Source organism: Palaemon carinicauda, chromosome 18 (assembly GCF_036898095.1).
Source record: "Palaemon carinicauda isolate YSFRI2023 chromosome 18, ASM3689809v2, whole genome shotgun sequence".
Taxonomy (NCBI): Eukaryota; Metazoa; Arthropoda; class Malacostraca; order Decapoda; family Palaemonidae; genus Palaemon; species Palaemon carinicauda.
The window spans coordinates 70,546,512-70,569,654 of NC_090742.1; the positions used below are offsets into that span (position 1 = coordinate 70,546,512).

The following is a 23,143-nucleotide window of genomic DNA, read 5'->3' on the forward strand; positions in this document are numbered from 1 at the left end:
TCTTAACCATCCAGCTATGGGATAATGACCCACTAATGTACCATAAACTGAAAACAATTCCCTCCTTGTAAGCATATCTGCAACTTCAGGAACTATTAGATGTCAAGGTAGGACAAGAGACACACGATGGTGGGGACATGTGGTTTAATGGGTCCTAATGATACAGACTGACTCGGTTGCTCTCTACAACCGGCACACTCACTTGGCGCCTGCCTGCCATGGGAAAACATATACTTGCAGGTACTCCATCATCCCCCCCCCCCGATATTAATACATGGGTATACATGGAGAGGCAATGATAAAAAATAATGCATGGATATAAATGGATTAAATTGGGTGCATGTGCGAGAATAGGAAAACAGGTGCATAGCTGTCAGTAATGCAAGACACAATGTGCAGGTAATACATGTTCATAGAATATGAGAAGCAAAGGCAATAAAAACCAAAAAAATATATGCAGGTGCCGCTGTAATGTACAGTTCCCTCCAGGAATTTCGAGACACAGCATATGACTATATAAGATACACGCACTAGGAGTATTATGGTAATACTGTAAGTGGGCGTTTCCTTTTATATGGGACTATTTTGTTTTGTTACAACGAACTGGATTGGCTGTAGGTATTTCTCGATGACAGTTTGTTGTCTGATTTTTTTCTATTTGATTCATCACAAAGAATGAGATATGTTCAAATGATAAAGTTGAATTCAAAGAACATTACTAATATTATGAACTTCACCGGTAAATATGATTTAGTAAAAGCAGGATAAAGAAGCAGTCTTGTTCATATCGCAGTGATTCCTAATTATCGCACATCAATAACGTTGCCTTCGCATAGGGCGATCGTCTGCTGGAGCCTGGAAAACAACAACACGTTTCGTGTATATCATTTCATTAACAGTATCTGTCCTAAATATAAACATCTTAATGAAGATACAATAATGTCTTATGATACAATGCTTGGTTTGTCTTCAGACTCCAATATGAGAAGAGCCAGTTTTGAAGAGACACTAAGTTCTCAAGACGAGTGTTAGTGAAGAAAATAATTTGTGCAAACTCAACGTTCTCTAGAATTCTGAACTTATGCTAAAAATTTAAACAAATGAACAACGTTAACATTGTTTCCAAGGAAAAATCAAGCGTTATAGATGTTTATATGGTCCATTACTGACGTATTGAGAGAATGGCTCTTTTCCACAATTAACACACGTGTTTCTGTAACCCTTAAAACGATACACTCACGCCCAGTTAGAAGGCTCCAACTCAGTAAGCACTCTCTCTGTCTCTCTCTCTCTCTCTCTCTCTCTCTCTCTCTCTCTCTCTCTCCTCTCTCTCTCTCTCTCTCTATATATATATATATATATATATATATATATATATATACACATATATATATTTATATATATATATATATATATATATATATAGAGAGAGAGAGAGAGAGAGAGAGAGAGAGAGAGGAGAGAGAGAGAGAGAGAGAGAGAGAGAGAGAGAGAGAGAGAGAGAGAGAGAGAGAGAGAGAGAGAGAGTGCTTACTGAGTTGGAGCCTTCTAACTGGGCGTGAGTGTATCGTTTTAAGGGTTACAGAAACACGTGTTAATTGTGGAAAAGAGCCATTCTCTCAATACGTCAGTAATGGACCATATAAACATCTATAACGCTTGATTTTTCCTTGGAAACAATGTTAACGTTGTTCATTTGTTTAAATTTTTAGCATAAGTTCAGAATTCTAGAGAACGTTGAGTTTGCACAAATTATTTTCTTCACTAACACTCGTCTTGAGAACTTAGTGTCTCTTCAAAACTGGCTCTTCTCATATTGGAGTCTGAAGACAAACCAAGCATTGTATCATAAGACATTATTGTATCTTCATTAAGATGTTTATATTTAGGACAGATACTGTTAATGAAATGATATACACGAAACGTGTTGTTGTTTTCCAGGCTCCAGCAGACGATCGCCCTATGCGAAGGCAACGTTGGTGATGTGCGATAATTAGGAATCACTACGATATGAACAAGACTGCTTCTTTATCCTGCTTTTACTAAATCATATTTACCGGTGAAGTTCATAATATTAGTAATGTTCTTTGAATTCAACTTTATCATTTGAACATATCTCATTCTTTGTGATGAATCAAATAGAAAAAAATCAGACAACAAACTCATCGAGAAATACCTACAGCCAATCCAGTTCGTTGTAACAAAACAAAATAGTCCCATATAAAAGGAAACGCCCACTTACAGTATTACCATAATACTCCTAGTGCGTGTATCTTATATAGTCATATGCTGTGTCTCGAAATTCCTGGAGGGAACTGTACAATGATTATATGTAGTCATCCATCCACGCAGGCCTTCTAGTGCGCCGTGATGGGCGTGGCTCCCATACTGCTTGTGGGCTGGGCATAGGGTGACTGCCTGGTAGCTGCTTGGGCGTGGGCGTGGCTGGATGGGTAGCAGGTGTGGCCCGCCAAGGCTGGGGCCCCGATGATGTGAGACGCAGGTGCTTCCTGTTACGGAGCGAGAGGCGCCCGCTGCCATCCAGTTTGACTAGGTATTGTCGGTATGGGAGCGTTTCCGCCACAGTACCGGTACAGTCCCACAGCTTAGTGGCCTGATTTTGCACTCGCACTTGGGATCCCGGGTTGATAACTGGAAGCTTTCGGGATGGTCCATTCCCGGTGAGGGCGGCACCACTGTCAGCCATCTGACGTTCTCTTTGCCATAAGGTTGCCCCCCCAGTGTTTGTCTACCGTGAGGTGCCAGCGGGCCGTAGGTACGCCGTCTCGGAGCTGCCTGCCCGCTGCCATCTGGGCGGGTGACTTATTTATTCCGCGGAGGGGGGTGTTGAGGTACTGCAACATAGCCATAGAGGACTTGTCCGTGTCGAGGGTGCCGCCGCTGCCCGTGTTCGCCATTATTTTCCGCTTCCCGATCTTGACTGCGGCCTCTGCCCTGCCATTGGACTGCGGGTACTAGGCGGATGATAGACGCATGGACACGCCCCATAACTTGAAAAATTCCCCCATTTCCTCGCTTGCCAGATTGGTGCCACCGTCCGTGGAGATTTGCTCCAGGGCCCCCCACCTGGCGAAGTAGCGACGTAACTGGGTCTTGATGTGGGAGGAGGAGGTTCCGTGGGGGAAGTGGGCCAGCTCCAGCCACCCTGTGAGCCTGTCTACGTAGGCCATGTACGAGTGTCCGTCGTGCTGGAACATATCTGCTACCGTCATCTGGAAGGGGGTACTCTGGGGGCGGCGTTATGATGAGTTCCTCCGCGGCCTGGGATGGTGAGTGTACGTCGCATTCTTCACACGAGGATCGGTGATACTGCAGGTCACCCTCGAGTCCAGGCCAGTACACCGTCTGGCGCGCTCGTCGTTGCATCGAGTCCAGGCCTTGGTGCCCCGCGTGTAGGTTGGCAGCCACCTGCTGACGGAGAGGCTCCGGGATAACTAGGCGAACGTTGCCCTGTTCGAACGTGTATGTCACCAAGTCTTGGATAACGGCCAGCCTCTCCCTGACACCGTAGAAGGGCCGAAGGCACGCAACTTCTTGGGACTTCCTGTCGGCCCAGTCCCCGGCCAGGACCCTGGCCATGAGCAGCTGGTACACGGGGTCGCTTACAGCGGCGTGCCTAACTCTCGCCTCGTCCACGACACAGCTGTCGTGCTCTACTGCTGCCAAGACGGCGGCCGCCGTGGTGTCGGTGAGGTCTTCGTCGAGGTCCATGTCGTGGGCGCTGGGATCAGCTTTCAAGGCAGGGTATCGGGACAGGAAGTCCGCCGCGCTGTTACGCTTCCCCGGCAGATACTTGACCCTGAACCGGTACTGCAGAGTTCTCTCCTTCAGCCTGAAGAGGCGGGGGTTGGAGATTTCCGTTAGGGCCCGATCCCCCAGTAACTTGGTTAATGGGCGGTGGTCCGTCACAACGGTGAGGTCAGGCACCCCAGCAAGAACAGCCTCGCCTTCTGGAGACACCAGGCTACCGCGAGGGCCTCCCCCTCCACGGCAGCGTAGCCAGCTTTGGTGACAGTGAGATGGCGGCTGCCGCATAGTGCCAGGCGCCACCCACCCGTGCAGCAAAAGGGCGTATTGGCAGAGCTGCATGAGCAATACTGTTGAAGGATTACAAACCCTATGCCTTCTTTGCTCCAGTCGGTAATCGCTGCTGTGGGGCGGCTCCTGTCGTAGTAGGCCAGTCCGTCCTTTGCTAATTGGCAGATCATGTCTTGGGCGTGATGAAATTTGGTGCGGAGTGCCTCGTCCCAGTACACTGCCTTCCCGGTTGGTTTTTTGAGGAGCTCCCTGAATGGGTTCATGATGGGGGCTGTCGCGAGGAAGGGCGCCAGCTGGTTGATGAATCCATACCAAGCCCTTATGTTGGTGATAGAGGGCTGATGTGGCATCAGGAAGTTTTTGATGGCCGCCAAACGTTCCTCTGTTGGCTTGTAGGCCTCCCAGCCCAGGTTGAAGCCCACGAAGTCTACGTCCCTTCTTGCAAATTGGAATTTCTCCGGCTTAAGGGTAACGCCCTTGGCTGCGCATGTTTCGAGGAAGTCGTAGGCATGCCAGAAGGCTCCTTCGATGCTATCGTCGTAGAGTAGGGTGTCGTCTACGCACTTATATTTCCTCTGGATGTCCTGGATGGCGTCGTCGAATCGTCGAGTCGAGTATACGCATCGCCAGCGGAGCAGTGCCCCATGGGTGTAAGACAGTAACGAAATCTCCCCCAGGGGATAATGAATGTGGTTAGATCGCGACTTTCTTCGTCTAACTCGACTTGGTGGTATCCCCAGTACGCGTCCGCCACGGTCTTGAATGTGTGCTTAGGTACCCCGGACACCATGTCGAATGGGGCGTGTCTCCCGTAGGCAAGATGCGTTGAGGCGCTGGTAGTCAACTGTACAGTACAGCGTGGCTGTCATGACTTCTTGGCGACGACCACCATACGGGCGCACCATTGGGTTGGCTGCCCGGCAGGTACCGGTTCTATGACGCCACGGGCGACATCTTCTTCGAGCTAGGCCTTCACTTCCTCTTCCCAGTGTTTTGGCACTGATTCTGGGGTATGGCATGCGTAAAGCGTGGTTCCTGGGAGCAGGTGGATATGGTGCGGTTTCCCTTGCATCACTGGCAGTGGCTTCCTGGCTGTGTTGAATGTCGTCGTAGCGAAATGTTGCAGGAGCCAGGCTTCCAACCTGGCCGCATGTTCCTCCTGGGGCGGCAGGGGCACCTCAGCGGGTCGGGGTGGTACCTGGGCGGCCCGTCTGGCCGTGCCATCAAACAGGCTCACGTGTGCCACAGCGGGGGAGGGATGGGGGAACTCCTTGGGTACCAGCGTTAAGTCCCTGCAAGCGTGCAGTGACAGGAAGAGGTGCTTTGCCGACTGCACGAAGTACACGTCCTGCTCCGAGGTGCGACCTTGCAGGGTGACGTGGCACACGGCAGATCCAAGGCACTTCAGGGGAAGGAATGCCACATCCCGCAAGCCAGCGCGGGGTGTAAGGGCTGCTGGGCGGACTTGGAGGTGCGATAGCAAGGAGGGCCCCGCCACACATACCTGTGCCCCGGTGTTCGCCACGGCGGTGACCGGCACACGTACTCCCGTGTCGTTGTGAACGACTGTCACCTCCACTACTGGGTGGCGGGCGAGGTTGGCGCCCGCAACAAGCACAGCGCTAGACGTAGCACTAGACACGTCTGCCGGGGATCCTGTCGATTTTGCCTGTGACTTTCTGCAGCATCTGTAGTAATGGCCCTGCTTGTGGCACCCGTTGCATACGGCGGATTTAGCGGGGCATGAGGCTCTGCCAGAGGCGTGGCGCCCACCACAGTTCCCGCAGAGAGGGGATGGGGGACCCCTACCTGTGCCAGCGACGGTTGCACTCGGATGATCTTCCTCGGGTGTCTCGCTGCCAGCTGCACAAGCAGATTCCCTCCAGTTGCATTGGCGCGCAGCGGTGTCGACGCGGGGCGCCTCGTAGGCACAGCACCTGGCCCTAAGGGCACTAACACTATTGATGTCATTGCTACACTGGTATACATGGCGACGCATAGCCTCATCACTTAAGCCCACCATTAACTTAGGTAATAACATATACTCAGCTAGACTGCACTGACACTGAGGGCACTGGAAATTGTAATCGGTGGCCTTTTGAGAGCACTTTAAAAAGTAATCACCGACACTTTCTCCTGGGCCTTGTACCGCATTAAAAAACTCCGACCATAGCACAGCACAGTTTGTAGATCGCAACACAATATCGCGAATAAAATCCATGGCTTCCATAGTGGTGAGGTTACTCCATTCCGGTGAGGTGAATCTGGCGTCCAGCGCCCGTTGTAGAGGGGGTGTGCAGTAAAGCCTGATGTGGTCGACGACCTCGTGGGGCGATAGTCTGCACAGTTCGATCCAGCATTCCATCGACCTCCTCCAGGACCTGAATGCGGCGGGCTTCAGCTCAATTTCGCACTTCTCCGGGGTTGCAGACGCGGGGACACGAGGTGCAGGGGTAGCGTGTGTCGTAAGCCGGTCACAGAGAATGTTGATCATCTGCTGCTGTGCCGCCATGGCTTGCCTAGCTTCTTGCAGGGCAGGGACGAGCCCACGGGGGACGACAGGGCGTGCGGCCCTTGGGGTGGACTGTACTGAGCGGCGCTGGAAGGGCATGGTGAGGGTCACGTTGGTCCTTGAGAATCACTGCGCCATATTAGATATCAAGGTAGGACAAGAGACACACGATGGTGGGGACATGTGGTTTAATGGGTCCTCAGATACAGACTGACTCGGTTGCTCTCCGCAACCGGCACACTCACTTGGCGCCTACCCGCCATGGGAAAACATATCATACTTGCAGGTACTCCATCAGGAACCTTATTACCTCTCTGGAACATCAACTTTCCTCCAACTCTTGCAGTTGCAATCCTAAAGCAGCACCTCCATTGAGCGACTCAGGGGACTTTGTTATCCACCCAAAGGTATTCAAATGTCTAATCCCCTCATCAGCAGAAGCTATCGATTCATTCACAAGAATGTTATCTATATATGAACTGGTTGCTCTCTCTTTTTTTTCATCCTTACTTAATACAGTCTTTAGTAGCCTAGACATAATCCGTGGTGCAGACTTCAACCCAAATCCCAATCTTGTAAGGCAAAAACTCTGTCCCTTATAGTTCACAAGTTGATATGGCCACAATTTTTCGTCAACACTCAACTATAAGTAGGCCGACTTCAAATCCACAACAGACACATTCTCACCTGTCTGTCACCATTTTCATAGTGTCTCACTGCATACATCAGTCACATAATCACCAGTGTGACATTTGACATTCACATTAAGTACAGTGAACCCTCGTTTATCGCGGCAGATAGGTTCCAGACGCGGGCGCGATAGGTGAAAATCCGCGAAGTAGTGACATCATATTTACCTATTTATTTAACATGTATATTCGGACTTTTAAAACCTTCCCTTGTACGTAGTACTGTTAACAAACCACCCTTTAATGTACAGAACACTTAATGCATGTACTACAGCACCCTAAACTAAAACAGGCACAAATATTAAAGGCGATTTTATATCATGCGTTTCCTAAACACCTAAAAAGCACGATAAAAAATGGCAACCAATGTTTTTTTTACGTTCATCTCTGATCATAATGAAGAAACAAACTCATTTAGTGTACACATATATGTATAGGTTAGTTTTTGCATCGATTATATTGATTATACAGTACTGTATGTTGATTTTTTTATTACCAATGTTTTAGTTTACATATTTTTCTTAGGACTTCCAAATGAAATGTTTTTCTTTATGACGCCGCCTGAAACGACGGCGTCATAAAGTACTGTACGCTCAGTAAACAACCACGCTCAGAACAAACAAGGCATTTAACGCGCATGATGATAGTGATAAATAATGATACAGTACATACAGTATTTACAGTAAAAGCATTTACAAAATATGTTACCTTACAAATATAATTTATACAGTATTGTACGTAGCAAAGCAGGAAAACAATTTACGAGAGAGAGAGAGAGAGAGAGAGAGAGAGAGAGAGAGAGAGAGAGAGTGAGAGAGAGAGAGAGAGAGAGAGAGAGAGAGAGAGAGAGAGAGAGAGGAGAGAGAGAGAGAGAGAGAGAGAGAGAGAGAGAGAGATTATTTTACGTACGTAAATGTAAATTTTAAACAAAAAAAATATGATAGGTTACAACATGTAGACTTTTAAAACCTTCCCTTTAACTTAATGCATACAGTACGTACAGTACTAAACTATAAAACAGGCACAAATACAGTTTTAGAATGTACAGTAAGAATATTAAAGTAAAAAATAAAGATTGTTACTGTACTCACCACGAAAGAAGTTGAAGAAAAACTTGAATGATGATGGCGATGAATTTGCTGCACAGTAGAAATGATGATGATGAAGCTGATGATGTGTTCTACTGTGCAGCCAGGTAGTATTTTACGTCTCTTCAGACGGAGGTGTCTTTTCCTGGGACACCTCTTCAACTTCTTCCTGGGAAACTTCTTCAATTTCTTCCGAAGGCGTACTAGCAGGAGGAACTGGCTCTTTTTTGCGAGGCTGGAAGAACATTGTGATCGGAAGTTGTTGCCGCTGCTTCTTTTTTCGATCCAAGAGCATTTTGTAGGGAGTCATGTCTTCATCGATCTTGTTGCAGAATTGCATCGAGCGAACCATATCCTCGTCCCACTCTTGCAACATTTCTTTCAACTCCTTCGCATGGTTGCAGGCCTTGGCAAGCCGTTCTAATGTTAAGCCCGTTTCTTCGACATTTTCTTGGGTCTCTTCCTGGGTATCACTCTCTTCTTCACTTGCCGATTTCGTCAGGTCTTCGAGGTCTGCGTCAGTTAGGGGCTGGGAATGGCAGTCCAACAACTTGTCGACGTCTTCAGTCGTCATGTCGCCAAACCCGTCACCTCCAATTATGGCAGCCAACTGCACAGATTTGCGTATTGCAGAGTGTTGGATTTCCGACGGAGTAAATCCCTTGTCGTCGTAAACAATATCGGGCCACAACTTCTTCCAGCTCGCATTCACGGTTGCAGGTTTCATCTCTTGAAGTGCCTTCTGAATATTCTGCAGGCACGTGGCTATGGTGTACTGCCGCCAGTACGCCTTCAAGTTAAAATCTTCATCCTCGTCATCTTGAGCAGCATCCACACACGCAACGAGGTCCGCCAAGGTGTTCATTGTGTAGAGGGCCTTGAACGCCCTGATAACCCCCTGGTCCATCGGTTGAATTAATGACGTGGTGTTGGATGGCAGGAACTCAACCTGAATGCCCTCATGCGACAGGTCAGTTGCGTGTCCACCGGCGTTATCCATAAGGAGAAGGATCTTGAATGGCAAGCCCTTCTCTAAGAGATATTTGCTGACTTGCGGGATAAAACACTGATGGAACCAGTTGGAGGTCAGCATCTTCGTAATCCATGCTTTTTGATTATGCATCCAGTACACGGGAAGGAGATTCTTATTTTTATTTTTCAAAGCGCGAGGATTTTTCGACTTATAAATAAGCCCCGGCTTTAGCAAAAATCCAGCAGCATTGCCACACATCACGAGGGTAACGCGATCCTTGAATGCTTTAAAGCCAGAGGCTTTGGCTTCCTCTTTGAACAGGAAGGTTCGCGACGGCATTCTCTTCCAAAACAAGCCGGTCTCATCCATATTAAAGACTTGTTCCGGCTCGTATCCACCTTCGGCGATAATATTCTTGAACGTCTGGTTCACGTAAGTTTCAGCAGCGGCAGTGTCAGCGGAAGCAGACTCCCCATGCAGGGAAATGCTTTTCAGGGCGAAGCGTTTCTGAAACTTCACGAACCATCCTTTGCTGGCGGAAAAAGTTTCTGAGGCTGGGAATCAGTGGATGTCCCTGGTTGAGGATCATCTGCATCATCATCATCTTCAGCATGGTTGCCGTCGTCGTCTTTAGGTTCCTTTGCAGCAAAATTCTCATATAAGCTCAAAGCCTTTGTTTGGATGGTGTTCGTATCCAACGCTATGTTCTTCTTCCGGCAGTCAACAATCCACACAGCTAAAGCACCTTCCATGCGTACGATCGTTTTATTACGCGTTGTAACGACTCGCTTCGCTGATCTGCTAAAGGTGATTGCAGCCGTCTTTCTAATGTTCGCCTCGTCCTTCTTGATATAGCGAACAGTAGATTCGTTGATGCCAAAATGGCGGCCAGCGGACGCGTAACTTCTACCATCTTTTAATATGTCGAGAAGCGTAACCTTCTCAGCTATCGTCATCATCCTTCGGTGGCGTTTAGGCTCACTACCAGCCTTAAGAGAAGCAGAACGCTTGGGAGCCATTACAGTAGGATTTACAGTAACAAAAAGTTCAACTTAAAAAAGTCGCACACAGCACAGATTCACACACTTAAGAACGTCTACTCAGCGATACGCGGTAACAGAGAGTGGACGATCCAGCCCCGCGAGAACTTGGATGCTGCGGGTAGGAGATGCGGGAAAAAACACCAATCACAGGCTAGATAACAAAACTTGAGTTCTGATTCGTCATCTATCAGCGCTTGAACCAATCACAACCCGTCTTACAGTACTATGATGCGTAGGTTACCTACTCATAGAAGATGCCCCGCGCATACCGAACGTACGTAGATTAAGTAAATACCGTAATAATAATAAATAATGATAATAATACTGTACAGTAATAATAATAATAATAATAATGATAATAATAATAACAATTATAATTTTATCAACAACAACAACAATAATAATAATAATAACAATAATAATAATACAGCTTTACGTACGCTATTTTACGCCACTCTCTCTCTCTCTCTCTCTCTCTCTCTCTCTCTCTCTCTCTCTCTCTCTCTCTCTCTCTCTCTCTCTCTCGTACGCTTATTCGAAATGTGATTTTTGCAACAAAGAATATTATTGGATGCAGTACTACGTACGAATACATACAAAAGATTCATGGAAAAGAAGCACATCCATTACATTTGTAGTACAGTAGTAGCCAACAGCAGCCTTACAGTACACCATTCTAATATGGTATGACTGCATCTGATTTGCGTTTCATGTTCGATTTAATTTTACTACGTACTGTATACAGTACTGAATTATCGTATGATCACATTCTCTTTTCGTGTTTTATTTCTTTCTGTGCTGAATTATATATCATATGTAATGCAATGAACAATCAGTAAGAACAGATATTACTAATTACAGTATTAATGGAATTACAGGTAACAAAATATCGTATTTGGTTGTCTTCAGATTTCGCGGTATTTTCGAATTTTCCGGAAAATCCGCGATATGTATATATATATGGGTTATGGGAAAACCCCGCGAAGTGGTGAATCCGCGATTGTAGAACCGCGAAGTAGCGAGGGTTCACTGTACCCAAAAATCAACAACTGGTCTCACCTTTTTCTTTGTTGGCTGTTCCACTGCCATTAAAGGAACGATACCAACGTCAACCTTTTCTTTCCATGGAACTAAAATACATTCGACAATCCATCAGTCCACTTCCTTCTCAAATTCTTCCTTCTTCTAACCATCAAGCTTTTTATCATAACAGCTTACTTTATTATTCTGTGTCACAATTTCATTATTTTCCCAAAACCACCTGACTGTCCATTTCTGTCCATCAAACCTAGCATGAAAGTCTGGATCTTCAATTACAACTGATGAACTATTGTTATCCCTCTCACCACAAAGTCTAAGCTTAATTTCTTGACCAACTGAAGCAACACCTAAAACACCAAAACATGACAAATTCGAAGATAATTTGTATTTTTCCTAACCATACAAACATTAGCTATTTACAGAGGGTTTACCTTTTAGCGCAGCTGAAATGACGAGCCAATAGTTTTAACGAGGGTTAATTACCCCCGCGCTAGTTAGCGGGGGATGGGGAAGGGTAGCTTGCTACCCTTCCCCCCTCCACACCCCGGTGACTTGCTTCACTTCACTTAGAGGTAGGACTTGACTTGGGGGTCAGGGATGGCGGGCACATATGTGTAAATAGCTAAGGTTTGTATGGTTAGGAAAAATACAAATTATCTTTGAATTTGTCATTTGTTCCGTAACCGAAATACAAACCACGCTATTTACAGAGGGTGACTTACCCCCTAGAAAGGGTGGAAAGTCCCCAGCCTTACTGACTTCGGCTTGCCTGGGGGCTCGATCCCTCAGTGAGCAGCACTAGAGAGAGGGAGCCCTGTACCTCACAAGTTCCTAGCATCGCTAGGAACGAGTGGCCTACATAAGCAGTGTGAGGAGGAGTGTGTGACTCGTCCTATGAAGTTGACATTGAGACCTTCAGATAGGAATTCTAGGATAGGACGTTCCCCATACCACCTCGTCAGGGTATGGGAGACGCAACAGTATTAAGCTTAATACTAGGAGCACAAAGAAGCATGGGTTACCTGCAGAGGTCGAGGTCAGCTATGCGAGGACCAGGATGCTGCTTCCCCAAGAGAGGGGAGAATAAAGAAAGAAGTAAGGGTCAGACATACTCTTTCATTCACGCAGACTAAGACCGGGTAACAACGCCCTCAACCTACTGCTACTTGTCCAAAAAGGAGCCTGAGGTTAGACCAGCTGTTGTGCAGCCACCACAGGGCCGATAGAAAACGCATCGAGGCTCCTGTGGGTCACGTCTTGCAGGTAGTGGGCTGTGAAGGTCGTTTGACGCTTCCAGACCCCAGCTTGAAGTACCTGCATCACAGAGAAGTTTCCCTGGAAGGCCAGGGATGTAGCAATACCCCTGACATCGTGGGCCCGAGGGCGACGTGACGGAGGAGGGTCAGGATTCAGGGCATGGTGGATAACCCTTCGAATCCAAGCTGAGATGGTGTTCCTGGTGACCCTCCTCTTTGTCCTGCCTGTGCTCACAAACAAAGCTCGCACATGAGGACGGACTGCAGCCGTTCTCTTCAAGTACAGTAGTGCCTCAGACACCTCACTGGACATAGTAGCAGCTGGTCTGGGTCGTTTGTTACAGAACGGAGACTCGCGATCCTGAAAGAGTCGAACCGAGGATCCGGCACTCCAGGATTCTGAGTCTTGGCCACAAACTCAGGGACGAACCTGAACATTACCTCCCCCCATCCCCTTGAATGGGCGATGTCGTACGAGAGACCATGAAGTTCACTAACTCGCTTGGCCGAAGCCAAGGCGAGTAGGAGAGCCGTCTTCCAAGACAGGTGGCGATCGGAGGCCTGGCGTAATGGCTCGAAAGGAGGTCTCTTAAGAGACCTGAGGACTCGAACCACGTTCCAAGGAGGGGGTCTCACTTCCGACTGGGGGCAGGTAAGCTCATAGCTACGTATGAGTAAAGAGAGTTCTAGCGATGAATAGATATCCACGCCCTTCAATCTGAAGGCCAAGCTTAAGGCTGAGCGATAGCCTTTCACTGCCGAGACAGAAAGGCGCATTTCTTCTCGCAGATACACGAGGAAGTCCGCTATTGCTGGAATAGTGGCATCGAGTGGAGAGATACCCATTCCACGACACCAACCACAAAAGACTCTCCACTTTGCTTGGTAGACTCCCTCAGAGGACCTTTGCAGGTGCCGAGACATTCTCTCCGCAACCTGTTGCGAAAAGCCTCTCTCCGCGAGGAGACGCTGGATAGTCTCCAGGCGTGAAGCCGAAGCGAGGCTATGGCCCTGTGAGGGACGCCGGAGTGGGGTTGTCTGAGAAGCTCGTGTCGTGGAGGAAGCTCCCTTGGGAGTTCCGTCAGGAGTTGCAGAAGGTCCGGAAACCATTCCGCGTGATGCCATAGCGGAGCTACCAGAGTCATGGAATAGTTGACCGATAGTCTGGTCCTGTTGAGCACCCTTCTCATCAGACAGAACGGTGGGAAGGCGTACACGTCGATGTTGTCCCACCGTTGCTGGAAAGCATCTTGCCAGAGTGCCTTGGGGTCCGGGACTGGTGAGCAGTACAGGGGCAGCTTGAAGTTCAAGACTGTCGCGAACAAGTCTACAGTCGGGGAACCCCACAAAGTCAGGACTTTGTTGGCTATCTGAGGATCCAAAGACCACTCGGTACTCACTATCTGCGAAGCCCTGCTCAGACTGTCGGCGAGCACATTCCTCTTGCCAGGAATGAAGCGAGCTGATAGTGTTATCGAGTGGGTTTCGGTCCACCTCAGAATCTCTACTGCAAGATGGGATAGCTGTTGCGGAAAAGTGCCTCCCTGCTTGTTGATATAAGCCACTACCGTGGTGTTGTCGCTCATCACCACCACGGAGTGACCCGCCAGGGACCGTTGGAACTGCTGAAGAGCCAGAAAGACAGCCTTCAATTCTAGCAGGTTGATGTGTAGGCACTTTTCTGATTCTGACCAAAGGCCTGAGGCCCTCTGGTTCAGAACGTGCGCCCCCCACCCTTCTTTTGACGCGTCCGAAAACAGAGTCAATTCCGGGGGGAGGACGAGAAGACTCACTCCCTTCCGCAGGTTCTCGTCGGCCAGCCACCACTGCAAGTCTGTCTGTTCCAGAGACCCCATTGGGATCCGAATGTCCGGGGAATCGGATCCTTGATTCCACCGGGACTTGAGCCGCCATTGAAGGGATCTCATCCTGAGGCGGCTGTTTGGAACCAGACGGGCCAGGGAGGATAGGTGGCCTAAGAGACGCAACCACGATTGGGCGGGGAGTTCTTTTCGCCTGAGGAAGGGTTCCGCCACCCTCCTCAGCCTTGCTATCCGGTCGTCTGATGGAAAGGCTTTGTGGAGATTGGTGTCTATTAGCATGCCTAGATAAACCAGTCGTTGGGACGGCTGCAGAGAGGACTTCTCGAAGTTTACCACGATCCCCAGATCCTGGCAAAGATCCAGAAGCCTGTCTCGGTGCCGAAGAAGGGTCGACTCCGAGTCTGCTAGGATCAGCCAATCGTCCAGGTAACGAAGGAGACGAATGCCGTTCCTGTGCGCCCAAGATGAAATCAGGGTGAACACTCTGGTGAACACCCGAGGAGCTGTGGAGAGACCGAAACACAGCACCTTGAACTGGTAGATCTTGTTGTCTAGGCAGAATCTCAGGTACTTCCTGGAAGACGGATGGATTGGGATCTGGAAGTACGCGTCCTTTAGATCCAGTGTACACTTGAAGTCTTGTGGTCTCACCGCAAGTCTGACCGTGTCTGCTGTCTCCATGCTGAACCGGGTTTGTTTGACAAACCTGTTCAGAGCTGAGAGATCGATGACGGGTCTCCAGCCTCCAGTAGCCTTCTCTACAAGAAAGAGTCGACTGAAGAAGCCTGGGGAGCCGTCCACGACCTCCTGGAGAGCACCCTTCTCGAGCATGGTCTCGACTTCGGCCTGAAGGGCCAGCCCCTTTGCCGATCCCGTGGCATAGGAGCTAAACGACACTAGATTCGCTGTCAGGGGAGGTTGAGATGTTGTGAACGGGACGCGATAACCTTGGCCGATCACAGAGACCGTCCAAGCATCGGCCCCGTGTTGCTGCCACCTGCGGACGAAACGCTGAAGGCATCCCCCCCACAGGTGGACATGCAGGGGGACTGCCACCCCTAGGGCTTGCGGCCGCGGCCGCCACCCCTAGGAGTCTTGCCTCCCCTGGAGGACTTACCGCCCCTCTTGACCTTGCCTGGAAAGGGCTGGGGCTTAGACACCACTTTCTTAGCTGCCGGTGCCTGTTTGGGAGCCTTACGAGGCTGTTGCTGCTGTTGTGGCGGGGCTGGAGGCTTATAGGGCTGAGTTGTAAGGGCCCTGTGGAGGGAGTCAGTGCTGGATTTCCTCCACCTCTCAGCCGTTCGCTCCATGTCTTGAGGCTCAAACAGGCTCTCCCCCAGAAGGGAAGCATGTCGGAGCCTACACACATCTACGGCGGGGACCTTCGGATGGAATCTCTCGGACACAGCATCGCGACGCTTCAACACCGAGTTGGCCCACAGGGTGGTAACCTGGTGCGCCAAAAACTCGATGGAGCGGGTGCCCGAGAGCAAGAAGGTCTCTAGGGCCTTCCTATTGGTCTCCTTGGACAAGTCCTCCGATCGCAATAGGATGCCCAGAGATCCTAGCCAGAAGTCCAGCCACGAAGTGGCCTGCATGGCACACTTAGCGACCTTCTCGTGGTTAAGGATCTCTGCCGCCGAGAACGACACCTGCCGGGCAGAGATTTTCTCAAGGGGAACTCCCTTCGCCAGCTCCTCCACAGAGTGATGGAGAGGAAGAGCGAGGTTGTGCTCACCCAGGATCTCGAAATACCTCCTCTGCTGGAGGCGAGGAGGAGGGATGAGCTTGTTCCCGGCAGTGGAACGACTGGAGGAGGCAAGAAGTGCGAGCTGAGCGTTGGTCCTAGCCCTGGCACTCTTCAGCCCCCGAGACCAGGGCAGAGCTGCACTGGTCTTGGGGGCCTTCCGAACATCAAACACTTCATCCAGAATCGTGACTTTGCCTTCACGGGGGGCGATGATTGGATCCGTAAGCCTGTTAAGTTGCCTTATCAGGCTTAGGACCTGCCAGATGGCATGTTCGGATTCTTGCTGTTCTCCTCCCTGCGGGCTGGCAGCTAAGTCTCCTGCCCCAGGAATCTCTTCCTGGGGTGATACGTGGACATTCCCCTGTGTAGTCGTGGGTTCCTGACGAATCCTTGCAGAGGATTTAGGGACGGTCTTGGAATCCTTGGATTCCCTCCTGGGAGGTATACAGGATCCCAACAACGAGGTTCGAGGGGCCCCTTCCTCACGAGACGATTCTCCTGCCTGAAGCGAAGTCTCCCCCCCTGGTGCCGAGGGGAAGACTACCGCCCCACTGGACTCACCTGAGGACGGAAAGGCCTCGTCCACGGGAGAAGGAGAGAGTACTCGTGCAGGAGAAGAGAACTTCGCGACCGACCTCTTGGGAACCAACTTCGCCCTGGGGGAAGTCACCACGAAGTCCACTCCTCTCTTTCTCTTCAGTGTAGGAGAGACAGCCGTTGGTTTGTTACCCTGGCCGGCGAGTGCTGGTTTCATAACCCTCACTAACGCCCGTGCCAGAGGACCAAACCAAGTCTGCTGCTCCAAGGACACAGAGTCCGAAATCCTCGCTAAAGGGAAAGGGATCGGGCGATCCTTTGGAGTGGACATGACGGTACCTGCCTGAAAAGAAGGTGGGGAAGAATGATGTACTAACCTCTCCTCGTCCTGCACTACCAACCTGTGTTTGGATGGAGGTGATCCCGAGTGCCGTCTAGGAGCACGCGTTCCTGCTGCTACCACCGGCTGCGGAATTCGCCGCGAACGATGGTCGCGCGAGGGCGAATGGTCGCGCGGGCGCGCAGGTGGATGATCGCGCGGGCGCGCAGGCGAGTGGGCGCGAGGGGGGCATGGTAAATGAACGCATGTCCGAGGCGACGAACGCAAGCGTTGGCGCGACGGCGAGGGAATGCGCTACCGCGTAGGTGAGGAAGATCGCTGGCAATGTAGATCTACAGGCGATCGATGACGAGCTGGTGAGTGCAGTCGCTCAAGTTGGCGATGGCGCGCTGTGGCATGTCGACACACTGGCGTGCGATGGTGAGCAGCATGCGCAGGTGAATGACCGCGTAATGGTAAGCGATGGCGAGCAGCATGCGCAGGTGAATGATCGCGTGATGGGGTGATGGGGTGCGATGGTGATCAGCATCCGCAGGAGGGCGATCGTGCAGGGGCAGGCGGAGCTGTAGGTTGAGGCTGACGAGGAGAGTCCCCCCCCGGAGGATGAAGACCCAAAAAGGCGCCTCTTAGTCCCCCTGTAAGGGGAAGGGAGGCCCTTGTGGCGTAGCGGACGGTGAGATTTACGGCGGAGGCGGCCTCGGGGAAGATCGTCGGGACCATCTGTCCTCCGAAGGGGAGTCTCCGTTAAAGCACTTCCCTCAGAGGGAAGCTGAGCAGCAGCCGAGACCGAAGGACTCACTTCCCCCTTCGAAGGATGTACGGAAGGAGGAGGAGAGCCTTTAGCACCATCACCCGCAACAGCACCTACGGCAGAAGGCCCAGCCACGTCGGAGGCCTCTGTCACCACGACGTCGACAATAGACAGAGGGTCTACCTCTGCTACCGCCGGCGACTGCTTAACAGCGGCCCCCAACGAGACAAGGTCAATAAGAGCGACCCTGGAGGGCAAGCCCTTAAGCCCCAGGGACGACCAAATCTGTAAAAGATCATCACTGGTTAAGGCATTATCAATAACCTCCCCCGGAGGAGGAGGGGGAACCGCCTCGCTATGGGAGGCGACGCCCTCTCCCCCCACCGAAGGTCGGGAAACAGAACAAGGGCCCTGCGCTCCCACTCGGCCGACTCTCCTTAGGAGGCGGACGAGGGGGAGCTTCGGAGGAGGTTTGGGCGGCGGAAGAAGAGTCCCGAGAACCTTCCTCCAAGGCTAACCCCGGAGGAGAACGGTCTCTCTTGGACTTCTTCTTACGCCGACGGTCAAACCTCTCCCACTGGGAGGCAGACCACTCCCTGCACTCACGGCACATGTTCTCCTGGTCACACCGTCGGCCCCGACATTGAGGGCAGAGGGTGTGCGGATCCGTATTTACGTCCGACATGAAAGTCCCACAAGGACGACCGGCAACTCCAGGGCATGTACGCATTGTAAAGAAATAAGTGAAGGTCAACTTCCAACCAACACACACGCTGAAAAGAAAAAGCAGAAAATTAAAGGCTGTCACGAGGGCGATGAGCAGACACGTCTGATCACCGCCGAGCCAAAAGTGAAGTGAAGCAAGTCACCGGTGTGTGGAGGGGGGAGGGGTAGCAAGCTACCCTTCCCCACCCCCCGCTAACTAGCGCGGGGGTAATTAACCCTCGTTAAAACTATTGGCTCGTCATTTCAGCTGCGCTAAAAGGTAAACCCTCTGTAAATAGCGTGGTTTGTATTTCGGTTACGGAACAAATACCTTTCCTTGGGTCCCTGTGACACCTCCCAACTGGTCAATAACATCAACTCCTAACACCACATCAACGCCATTAACCAGTTGATTCGACATTACAGCCCTCACTATCACACATTTACCGTTCACACCCAGCTCCACACAATCTGCAACTTTACACTTAATATGACTCCCATCAAAAGCACTGATGTACACTCCTCCTTTACAGCGAGGCACAAATTTAGAATGTACCACAGATGTAGAACAGCCAGTATCTACAAGACCCTTTGCAGTCAAATTACCAATCCAAACATCAATTATAGGCAATGTATCAAGGTGCACCTTTTTATCATCAAAAGGGCGGCTACAGGCGCAGTAGTCTCCCCTTACTCGTTTTCCGCAACCTGTTCCTGATAACGACTGGCCATATGACCAATTTTATTACACCTAAAACACCTCACCTGTGTCTCTTTACAGTCTTTTATCATGAGGGCCACCATATCGGAAACACATGACCCCTAAACTGGAAAGGCCTAGCCCTATTCTCATGTTTTGCATCACCTCCTTCTCCACCCTTTCTGACAGTTACAGCTACCACACCACCTTGCTGCTTAGATGACAAAATCCTAGCATGACAAATCAATTCACTCATTGCCATTGTCATCACATTTGGCAATTGCTGTAAAGCAACACTAATATTACTGGAAAACCATTAACAAACGTTAGTTTCACAACATTTTCTAAACCAACCTTATCAAACTTAGCTAAACCCGCCAGCCTCCTAATCTCATTAGTATACACATCAACTGGTTAACCCGTCCACTTCAATTGAACATAAGTTTTTCCAAAAGCAGAGAATGAATCATCAGAAAACACTACTTTAAATTTTTCGGTAAATTTACAGTTTCATCCATTATGTGGAAACTGGAATAAAAATATATTTGTTGCATCAGAAATAGTGTAGTTTCAACGAATTTAACGTTTATTTTGACTGCAAACCATCCGATTTAGAGATTTACTATGGAGTTAAAACAACAAGTTTTTCCAGAAAAATCAGTTTTTGTAACCATGTTTTTATTGTTTTTGTTGCATATTATGTTGTAATGCAGAAATACCCTACTTTATCCCAACAATTATGGGGGACCCCAGGTGGGAACCGGGGTTTTGGGTGGGGGAGGGGGCGTCCAATGATATTTGCACTAATTAATGTTCCACCACCCCTCCCTCTATACCCCTACCTAGCCCTACCAGGGGGGGGGGACTCCGCCCCCCCCCCCCCCTGTGACCCCCTCCTTAAGGACACAGTGATTTTCAGGGCACTACCGAACCTAATAAACCCACCTAACCTAGCCTAGGGGCCCTGTACCCCTACCGGGGGGGGGGGCTCCGCCCACCCTGCGACCCCCCTTAAGGTCACAGTGATTTTCAGGGCACTACCGAACCTAATAAACCCACCTAACCTAGCCTAGGGGCCCTGTACCCCTACCGGGGGGGGGGGGGGGGGGGGGGGGGGGGGCTCCGCCCCCCCCTGCGACCCCCCCTTAAGGTCAGTGATTTTCAGGGCACTACCGAACCTAATAAACCCACCTAACCTAGCCTAGGGGCCCTGTACCCCTACCGGGGAGGGGGAGGGCTCCGCCCCCCCTGCGACCCCCCCTTTACCCCGGGCTAAATTTAAATATATATTTTGTTAAGTCACTTCTTACCTTAAATGGAACCTGACGATGATGATGTGGAAGGCTGTGGCTGACCCTCTTCTGAATCATCAATAGCTACTGGAACCCGTTATGCCTCAGATTGTGGAGGATACAGTTTGCTGGCCGTGATAAAAAAATGATGGAGCAGCTCCTCCTCAGGGTATTTGTGTATAAAAATAAAACGTGACAAATACTGCCTGAAGTATTCACAACGGTTACCAGGCCGTTGTATCCATTCCTTCAGCTCCCGCCAAAGACGTTCAATGTTTTGGGTATGGGTGTCGGGGTTTGAAGGATCCACAAAATTTTCTGAATGGTTTACAGTACGGTGATCGTATCCAAGAGACTGCTGAGAATTATAAGCCCGCCACTTATTACTAACAACAATGCTGCCCCGTTTAATGTACTTCTCAATTAAAGGGATGAGGGTAGCTGCATCACGCTTCCGTGGTAATGGGTCAATTAAAGGCACAATAAATGTGTAAATGTTTTTTTGGACTGCCTCTCAATACCCCCCAACACCCATATGTCACTCAGAGGCCTTCCACGGTCATACTTCCGTTTTCCAAAATGAGATTCGTCAATCTCAACGATTACACCTTCAACACCAATAGCCTCTTGGTTATCAAAACTAAATTCAGTCACTTCTGAACAAAAACTTCTCCAGTCTACACTAGTAGGAGATATACTGAGGCCCTTAATTACAAAATGGTGGTCCCAACACTTATGCAACCAGTGATTGACAAATAAAATTAATTTCCACGGGGGTAGGTGGGACCCGTGAAGAAAAGTTCCCTTATAGTCACTAACACTATAATTGCACAAATGTCTTTTCTTCGTTTTAGGTATTTTCACTGATTTTGTACAATACCACACATGTCTATCTTCACGGAAAAGTAAAGGCGAATCACATTTAGCACACGAAACACTTGTAGGTAACACTAAATGCTCTCGAAGAAACCGATTCACAATGTCAGGGGTACCATTATAATTACCATGAAATCGGCCGATCACTTCAAAATAAGAATAACGACATATATCGCACACCTGCACCGGAGGATCCATGACAGTTAAGTAACGAGAAAACTTAACCGGCAGGTTTCCAACCCAAAAACAAACGACAATCAGGAGTTTTTCCCATAATGAAATAGGATAAAAACAAAATACTATCGGTTACAATGTTATATTGCACGAAAAACAGATCCTTGAAACAAGAATAAGAGACAAAATGAATCGTCCAATAATAACCCTTGAAAAGATCCCAGTAGTATTTTGATTGGAGGAGCGGCATTAGTGGGAGGAGCAAATGCGCATTCAAGCAAATATTGTCACATTACGCAATGGGGAGGAGCCAAGTAGGATGAAAACAGATATACAAACTAACAAGAGGTACCTTGCGTGCCCATGGAAAGATATACACTAAACTTAGAAAAAGTCAAGACCTTCAATACCTGAAAGTTTTTTCTCCGTAAGTATGCATAAGCGACAATAATGTATTAAGAGGAAGTATTTGGTTATCACGTGCTGTACTAGGGAAACATATTATTATAATACATTTCCCATAATGGATGAAACTTTAATAATACCAATTTTTCTTGAATTTTTGCTGCACATTCTTGGTCTTCATCACCCATCTCCAAATAAAGTGCTAGAACATCACCCTCCAGATACAAAGGAATAAAACTGGCTAAGTCTACTATTTTCTGTAGCTTAGCCACTAAGGTCACCTTCTTCAACCATGACACAACGTCTCCTTCACCGGTGAATGGCTTAATCATGTCCATTGTAATCTTAGATGCCATACTTTCTTGGAATAGGCCTAGATAGCTTGTAGTTAAAACTCACCTTACAAGTTCCCTTTGTGGTAGTAATGGACGACCTTCGAGTTGCAACTCGCCAACACAATGAGGACAATAGCAGGAAAGGACCCACACTACGATTTCACAACCTCAGAGTCCCGGGACAACCACCCTACCTGGACAACAGCTACTTGATAACTCCTAAAGGTGTGAACGATCTGTCTCCATCGTCACCACGGCATTGTTTTTTCAGACAGCGGTAATTTTGTATTGTATTACAGGGTGAGATTTTGAAAATAAAAAGCTGTCAACCATGAAGTAGAAATTCCCAAAATATGATTACCAGGTTAGTAGTGGTACTGGAAAGTTAAAACCAAATAGCTATGGTAAACACAGAGACTTATTAGTTAGTCCTAGGATACGGCTCGGGTTATGCTTACCTTGTACAGTTGGGTAGCTTTTACATAATCAAAATGTCTCCATCGGTCCATCCTAACAAGACACAACTTTCGTGATTTAATCACAAATATTCACAATTGTTTCATTACATGGTGATAGTGGAAACTGCATTCAGTAACAACAACCAAGGATGAAATCGAGTTGAAGGTGAAAGGCCAAGACTTAGACTATATACTGAAGGAAGATAGGCTCAAAATATTAATGGTAATACATTAGTTGGCAACTCCAAAGCGAACACAATAGTTTGACCGCTCAGTATTCAGATGGCGTTGTAGGTATACATCGTTTGTCGTCTGTTTGTTTATATTCAGAATTTG

The 23,143-nt window shown here is 49.0% G+C and overlaps 1 long non-coding RNA gene across 1 annotated transcript in view; it reads right to left on the bottom strand.

The window, feature by feature from the left end:
* Positions 1-22,851, bottom strand: part of LOC137657887 (uncharacterized) — a 114,202-nt gene extending 91,351 nt beyond the window's left edge. The window contains exon 1 of the long non-coding RNA XR_011047233.1: positions 22,808-22,851. This is a non-coding gene — a long non-coding RNA (uncharacterized lncRNA). The remainder of the gene's footprint in view (positions 1-22,807) is intronic.
* Between the last annotated feature and the right edge of the window lie 292 nt (positions 22,852-23,143).